This window comes from Bos mutus, chromosome 4, assembly GCF_027580195.1.
Source record: "Bos mutus isolate GX-2022 chromosome 4, NWIPB_WYAK_1.1, whole genome shotgun sequence".
In the NCBI taxonomy this organism is placed as follows: domain Eukaryota; kingdom Metazoa; phylum Chordata; class Mammalia; order Artiodactyla; family Bovidae; genus Bos; species Bos mutus.
In genome coordinates, this window is record NC_091620.1 from 66,597,170 (window position 1) to 66,604,667 (window position 7,498).

Consider the following 7,498-nt stretch of genomic DNA (forward strand, 5'->3'; position numbering starts at 1 on the left):
GTAGTGTCTAACTCTTTGCAACCCTGTAGACTGTGGCCTGCCAGGCTTCTCTGTAAGAGAGGGGGGTTCTCCAGGCAAGAATACTGGAGCATATTGGCCAATACTGGCTGCCATACCCTTCTAGAGCACTATATTTCCTGCTGCCCTAGCCACCAACTCCCCTGAGTGCCTGGTGCTGCCAGAACCCCTGCGACCCAAACAGCTGCACCACCTCCACACCTGGCCCTCACAGGGGCAGACCAAGGCCTCCAGGGCAGCCTCAGGAGTAAACCCTGGTGGACAATCCACATTCAGAGGTGGAAATAAAACCATAATTGAAACTCAGGGGCAGTGTGGCTGAGGAAGAAGACTCAAAACCTTCCCACCAGCTGTACAAGCTGCAGATTAAATCCACACAATCAACTAGGCAGATTCTGTGTCTATGGAATATAAAAAGGTCACTGAGAGCTCCCACAAAAGAAAACACACTAATCCTGATAGCTGTGGACATTGGAGGCAAGAACACAGAGGAGTAGGACCAGATTAGAATCTGAGCTGCCCCCACAGCAGGTCCAGAGATCAGCACAGTGTTGGAGGGCATCCGAGGGAGGTGAGGTGGACTGTGACTCCCAGCAAGGGAAAGGACTCTAACAGCCGTGACTCAAGAAAACATTTATGATTCTTATGTTTTCACTTGCTCTGTAGATTCTTTTGGATTTTCTTTTCTTTTGTTTTTTTCCTTTTTTCCTTCCTCTGTTGTAGTTGTCAATTTTATGGCACTATGAAATCTAATTAAGCTTTTCAATTTTTTTTCCTCAGTCACATTTTATTGCTGTTATAAACCTCTATCTCTATGTTGGCCTTTTGCAGTTCTGTGGAGTTTTCCTTTTCTTTTTCTCTCTTTTTTTAGTTTTAATTTTTTAAACCTATTATTATTTTTTCTACATTTATTCCTTTGTTTTTTTTCCTACTGTTCTTTTCCCCTTGCAGTTGATCTTTAATATATATAAATCTTCTTTATCTACCTCTATTTAACTTTGCATATCTATTCTTTCTTTCCTTCCCTCTCAACATATTTGCTACTTTTATTTTCATTGCTATATTCCCCAATTGGCACCTTGCTCTAGTTTTGTTCAGTTTGTGCTTTACTTAGTTTTGTTCTTAACTGATAAATATAATTTTAGATTTACTTTGTTCACCAGGTCCATCTACTATATTTTTTGTTAGACTGTTTTCACTTTGTTCATCGGTGTATATGTATATGTGTATATTCCATTATTTTAATTATTATTTGCCAGATTTTATAACTACCATTTGTCTGGGGTTCATCTTTGATTTCTCATTTTTGGATATTTGTTTTAATCTCCCTTAATGCCATAACAAACCACCTGTGGAATCTTTGTTCCTGACCAGAGATCAAACCCTGAGCCTTTAGAGTGGGAGCACTGACTCCAAGACCCTAGACTACCAGAGAACTAACCCTAGGGAGTATCAAATAGTGAGAACTCACACAAAGGAAACCACTTGAATACGAGACCAGGCATCACCCAACCACCAGTAGCACCCTGTGTAGGACTCCTCATCTAAACAACAAACAAAACAGAAATAAAAGCCCAATCATCAGCAGACAGGATTACCACCTCACTCAGCCTTTCCCACCAAAGGAAAAACAAACAAAGAAACAAAAACTCAGCACAAATCTCACCATATATGAAGCTTACACAAGCCATTGGACCAAACTTAGGAGGGCAGAAACCAAAAGAAAGAAAGAATTCAAACTTGAAGCTTGGGAAAAGGACACCTCAAACACAATAAGTTAAAAAAAAAAATAATGAAAAGATAGAGATATACTACACAAATGAAGAAACAAACTAGAAACATGGAAATCCAAATAAATGAAGAGGAAATAGGCAAACTACCTGAAAAAGAATTCAGAATAATGATAGTAAAGATGATCAAAAATCTTGAAACCAAAAAGGAGAAAATGCAAGAATCAATTAACAAAGACCTAGAAGAATCGAAGAATAAACATACAGAGACAAACAACACAATTATGGAAACTAAAAATACTCTAGAAGGAATCAATAGCAGAATATCTGAAGCAGAAGAACGAGTCAGTAAACTGGAAGATAAAATGGTGGAAATAACTTCTGTAGAGCAGAATAAAGTAAAAAGAATGAAAAGAACTGAGGAGTGTCTCAGACCTAAGGGACAATATCAAACGCACCAACATTCGAATTATACGGCTCCAAGAAGAAGAAGAGAAAAAGAAAGGGTATGAGAAAATTTTTGAAAAGATTATAGTTGAAATTTTCCCCAGCATGGAAAAGGAAAAAATCAATCAAGTCCAAGAGACACAAAGAGTCCCATACAGGATAAACCCAAGGAGAAACACACCAAGACACGTACTAATCAAACTAACAAAGACTAAATACAAAGGAAGAATATTACAAGCAGCAAGGGAGAAGAAACAAGTAACATACAAGGGAAACCCCATACACTTAACAGCAGATCTTTCAGCAGAAACTGCAGACCAGAAGGGAGGGTGGATATATTTAAAGTATTGAAAGGGAAAAATCTACAACCAAGATTACAGTACCTAGCAATGATCTCATTCAAAATTGATGGAGAAATAAAAAGCTTTTCAGACAAGCAAAAGTTAAGAGAATTCAGTACCACCAAACCAGCTTTACAACAAATGTTAAAGGGACTTATATAGTCAAGAAATACAAGAGTAGAAAAAGATCTACAAAATCAACCCCAAACAATTGAGAAAATGGTAGTAGGAACATATATATCAATAATTACTTTAAATGTAAATGGATTAAATGCTCCAACGAAAAGACACAGACTGGCTGAATGGATACAAAAACAAGACCCATATATATGCTGTCTACAAGAAACCCATTTCAGACCTCAATACAGGTATAGACTGAAAGTGAGAGGATGGAAAAATATACTCCAAGCAAACTGGAAGCAAAAGAAAGCTGGAGTAGCAATCCTCATATCAGACAAAACAGACCTTAAAATAAAGAAGATTACAAGAGATGAGGAAGGACACTACATAATGATCAAGGAATCAATCCAAGAGGAAGACATAACAATTGTAAATATCTATGCACCCAACGTAGGGGCACCTCAATACATAAGACAAACACTAACAGACATAAAAGGAGAAGTTGATAGTAACACAATAATAGTTAGAGACTTTAACATCCCACTAACACCAAAGGACAGATCATCAAAACAGAAAATTAATAAGGAAACACAGGTCTTAAATGATACTTTTGATGAGATGGATCTCATTGATATCTTCAGGACATTCCATCAAAATTCAGAAGAATACACCTTCTTTTCAAGTGCACATGGAACATTCTCCAGGATAGACCACATGTTGGGTCACAAATCAAACCTCAGTAAATTTAAGAAAATTGAAATATCAAGCATCTTCTCTGACCACAACGCTATGAGACTAGATATCAATTACAAGAAAAAAACTGTAAGAAACACAAACACATGGAGATTAAACAACACGTTTCCAAATAACCACCAGGTTACTGAAGAAATCAAAAGAGAAATCAAAAACTTTCTAAAAACAAATGACAATGAAAACACAACAATTCAAAACCTATGGAATGCAGCAAAAGTGGTTCTAAGAGGGAAGTTTATAGCAATAAAATCCTACCTCAAGAAACAAGAAAAACATTGAATAGATAACCTAACTTTACACCTAAAACAACTGGAAAAAGAAGAACAAAAATCCCCCCAAAATTAGTAGAAGGAAAGATATCATAAATATCTGAGCAGAAATAAATGAAAAAGAAATGAAAGAAATAATAGTAAAGATTAATAAAACTAAAAGCTGGTTCTTTGAAAAGATAAACAAAATTGACAAGACTTTAGCCAGACCCATCAAGAGAAAACAAGAGATGAATCAAATCAACAAAATTAGAAATGAAAAAGGAGAGGTTACAACAGACAATGCGAAATACAAAGGATTATGAGACTATTATGAACAACTATATGGCAATAAAATGGGTAACCTGGAAGAAATGGACAGATTCTTAGAAAAGTTTAATCTTCCAAGATTGAACCAGGAAGACATAGAAATTATGAACAACCCAATTACAAGCACTGAAATTGAAACTGCGATCAGAAATCTCCCCCAAAACAAAAGCCCAGGACCAGATGGCTTCACAGGAGAATTCTATCAAACTTTTAGAGAAGTTTAGAGAAGACCTAATGCCTATCCTTCTAAAACTCTTTCAAAAAATTGCAGAGGAAGGAACACTTCCAAACTCATTCAACAAGGCCACCGTCACCCTGATACCAAAACCAGACAAAGACAACACAAAAAAAGAAAACTACAGGCCAATATCACTGATGAACATAGATGCAAAAATCCTCAACAAAATTTTAGCAAACAGAATTCAGCAACGCATCAAAAAGCTCATACACCATGATCAAGTTGGGTTTATTCTAGGAATGCAAGGATTCTTAATTATGCACAAATCAATCAGTGTGATACATCATATTAACAAAATTGAAAGATAAAAACCATATGATCATGTCAATAGATGCAGAAAAAGCCTTTGACAAAATTCAGCACCCATTTATGATTAAAACTCTTCAAAAAATGGGCATAGAAGGAAGCTACCTCAACATAACAAAGGCCATATATGATAAACCTACAGCAAACATTATCCTCAATGATGAAAAACTGAAAGCATTTCCCCTAAGGTCAGGAACAAGACAAGGGTGTCCACTTTCACCACTATTATTCAACATAGTTCTGGAAGTCCTAGCTACAGCAATCAGAAAAGCAAAAGAAATAAAAGGGATCCAGATCAGAAAAGTAGTAAAGCTCTCACTGTTTGCAGATGACTTCATACTATACGTAGAAGACCCTAAAGATAGTATAAGAAAATTACTAGAGCTAATCAGTGAATTTAGCAAAGTTGCAGGATACAAAATCAATACACAGAAATCACTTGCATTTCTATATACTAACAATGAAAAATCAGAAAGAGAATTTAAGGAATCAATCCCATTCACCATTGCAACAAAAAGAATTAAATATCTAGGAATAAACTTACCTAAGGAGACAAACCTGACCTGCCTCTTGAGAAACCTATATGCAGGTCAGGAAGCAACAGTTAGAACTGGACATAGAACAACAGACTGGTTCCAAATAGGAAAAGGAGTACATCAAGGCTGTATATTGTCACCCTGCTTATTTAACTTATACGCAGAGTACATCATGAGAAACGCTGGGCCGGAAGAAGCACAAGCTGGAATCAAGATTGCCAGGAGAAATATCAATAACCTCAGATATGCAGATGACACTACCCTTATGGCAGAAAGTGAAGAGGAACTGAAAAGCCTCTTGATGAAAGTGAAAGAGGAGAGTGAAAAAGTTGAGTTAAAGCTCAACATTTAGAAAACGGAGATCATGGTATCTGGTCCCATCACTTGATGGCAAATAGATGGGGAAACAGTGGAAACAGTGTCAGACTTTATTTTTTGGGACTCCAAAATCACTGCAGATGGTGACTGCAGCCATGAAATTAAAAGACGCTTACTCCTTGGAAGTTATGACCAACCTAGATAGCATATTCAAAAGCAGAGACATTACTTTGCCAACAAAGGTCCATCTAGTGAAGGCTATGGTTTTTCCAGTGGTCATGTATGGATGTGAGAGTTGGACTATAAAGAAAGCTGAGTGCCAAAGATTGATCCTTTGAACTGTGGTGTTGGAGAATACTCTTGAGGGTCCCTTGGACTGCAAGGAGATCCAACCAGTCCATTCTGAAGGAGATCAGCCCTGGGATTTCTTTGGAAGGAATGATGCTAAAGCTGAAACTCCAGTACTTTGGCCACCTCATGCGAAGAGTTGACTCATTGGAAAAGACTCTGATGCTGGGAGGGATTGGGGGCAGGAGGAGAAGGGGACGACAGAGGATGAAATGGCTGGATGGCATCACTGACTCGATGGACGTGAGTCTGGGTGAACTCCGGGAGTTGGTGATGGACAGGGAGGCCTGGCGTGCTGCGCTTCATGGGGTCGCAAAGAGTCAGACACGACTGATCAACTGAACTGAACTGAACTGAAGGAGACAAAAAACTGTACACAGAAAATTATAAGACACTAACGAAAGAAGTCAAAGATGACATAAACAGATGGAGAGATATTCCATATTCCTGGGTAGGAAGAATCAATATTATGAAAATGACTAATCTACCAAATGCAGTCTACAGATTCAACATGATCCCTATAAAATTATCAATGGGATTTTTCACAGAACTAGAACAAAAATTTCACAATTCATATAGAAACACAAAAACACCAAATAACAAAAGCATTCCTGAGAAAGAAGAATGGAGCTGGAGGAATCAACCTTCCTGACTTCAGATTATACTACAAAGCTACAGTCATCAAGACAGTGGTACTGACACAAAAAAACAGAAATATAGACCAATGAAACAAGATAGAAATCCCAGAAATAAATCCATGCACTTATGGGTACCTTATTTTTGACAGAGGAGGCAAGAATATACAATGGGCAAAGACAGCCTCTTCAATAAATCGTTTTGGGAAAACTGGACAGCTACATGTAAAAGAATGAAACTAGAACACTTCCTAACACCATACACAAAGATAAACTCAAAATGGATTAAAGACCTAAATGTAAGATCAGAAACTATAAAACTCTTAGAGGAAAACATAGGCAGAACACTTGATGACATAAATCAAAGCAAGATCCTCTATGACCCACCTCCTAGAGTAATGGAAATAAAAACAAAAGTAAACAAGTGGGGCATGATTAAACTTAAAGGTTTTTGCACAGCAAAGGAAACTATAAGCAAGGTGAAAAGACAGCCCTCAGAATGGAAGATAATAATAGCAAATGAAACAACTGACAAAGGATTAATTTCCAAAATATACAAGCAGCTCATACAACTCAATGCCAGAGAAACAAACAACCCAATCAAAAAGTGGGAAAAAGACTTAAACAAACATTTCTCCAAAGAAGACATACAGATGACTAACAAACACATGAAAAGATGCTCAACATCACTCATTATTCAGATCAGATCAGTTGCTCAGTCGTGTCCAACTCTTTGCAACCCCATAAATCGCAGCACGCCAGGCCTCCCTGTCCATCACCAACTCCCGGAGTTCACTCAGACTCACGTCCATCGAGTCAGTGATGCCATCCAGCCATCTCATCCTCTGTCATCCCCTTCTCCTCTTGCCCCCAATCCCTCCCAGCATCAGAGTCTTTTCCAATGAGTCAGCTCTTCGTATGATGTGGCCAAAGTACTGGAGTTTCAGCTTTAGCATCATTCCTTCCAAAGAAATCCCAGGGCTGATCTCCTTCAGAATGGACTGGTTGGATCTCCTTGCAGTCCAAGGGACTCTCAAGAGTCTTCTCCAACACTACACTTCAAAAGCATCAATTCTTCAGCGCTCAGCCTTCTTCACAGTCCAACTCTCACATCCATACATGACCACTGG